Genomic DNA, 1,601 nt, shown 5'->3' with positions numbered 1-1,601 from the left:
AGAAACATCTTTGGTTTGCTTAGTGTTCAGGGGAAAAAATAATTGGTGGGGCCTCATATGTGCATCAAATGGAGCACCGGAACACACGGATTGCCTAGTCACGAGCACTTACTAATCCCTCCCTTCTTTCTGATAAAGCCCATAAGTGAATGCTTAAAAAGATAGACGAAGTTAATAAAAAGTTTATACCTATCCCCTACCGCAATAGCGTCTCCATTTGCCTTAATGGCTTGGCAACATTCCTGCTCCTAAGATCCAGTAAGAAGCCAAAACCACTCTACTTTCATTTCTACTCGCGCGCTCTTATAAAAGGGTGAGAATGGGAGACGAAGGGGTAGACACTCTTTGGGATAGGGCATTTTATTAGACCATTTCTGTCTTGGCAATCAGCAAGATTTGCCACAGTAGAGATTAAGTAGAAGAGTTCCTTACACATTTGTATGTATTGTTAGCAGAAAGCTCCTCTGTGGGCTCATCGCCTGACACATTCAAAAGTGTTTTCCTGGATGCAGAGTAGGCCAACCCTCTAGTTGACTTCGACAGCGATCATGGAAGGTTAGTAAAGGAACATAAGATTAATTTCAAATAGGTATGAAATAAATATCGGGAAGTAGATGTGGGAGACTTTGACTGGTACTGCCTCCATCCAGACTACATGCTTCGAAAATATCTTAGAGAAAATGCATGGATCTTGTGCCAGTCTGCGGATGGGTGGTCTCAGGTAGTCATCCGTCCAACTTCTCACCTACTTTCGATACTTATTAAATATACAGTCAATTGCAGAGGAGAAAGTAGGCTTATAACTTTCACTTCATGGCAAAATTTCTATTGTAACTGGAAGGCTTTGACTCAGACCAAGGTCAAAAAGCAATTCAAATAAATCAAATTTAGAGTTAAAACTATGCCTAGCTTTCAAACAGTCTGTTTTTGTTGCATTCATTTTTGTTAGGGCCTGTTATGCTACAGTTTAGTTTTGACAGCGCAGCTAAGCCTACTTCGAGTGGTCTACTCCAATGGCCTCCGAACGGAAAGCCGTCGACGTAACTAGAATGCGGCATATTTATGGAACTGAACACGAAAGTGAACTAGGAACTACTGCTAACTGAATCATGATTAAAAGCTTTACACTATCTACAAAAAGCCTACGCGACATAAGCACCCTCTGGCGAGTGTGGCGCCACCGCCACCATATGATGCTAAATAGACAACTGCACATTCTGAGACCTCTTTTGTTAGAAATTTCGATCACCACCCCTATTTCTTCTTTTCACGTTCTAGCTGTCACTATTGTCTCCTAAGCTAATTTTTGCAGAATTGATGGTCTGCATGTTGCTGCAACCTGAATAGCTGTAGACGTCACGTTGGTCCATAGGGCTTTGTGAGAATATCCTTGTTGTTAACATTCTGCAATGACCGCCCACATGTGTAATTGCCTCCGCAAGGGTCATAACAGTGGAAGAAGTTAAATGGAACCATACGAATTTGCAAATTATGCAGGTAAGTTATGTCTCGGCAACGTCTCTACTAGCTGAACGGACCTCGGATGGACAAGTGGGAGGTACAAAAATATGGACAAAGTGACAAGGTAGGTCTGCTGATTC

This window comes from Echinococcus granulosus, assembly GCF_000524195.1.
Source record: "Echinococcus granulosus chromosome Unknown EG_S00092, whole genome shotgun sequence".
Taxonomy (NCBI): domain Eukaryota; kingdom Metazoa; phylum Platyhelminthes; class Cestoda; order Cyclophyllidea; family Taeniidae; genus Echinococcus; species Echinococcus granulosus.
The sequence above is the reverse complement of the archived record's forward strand: the minus strand, read 5'-3'. Positions refer to the sequence as shown.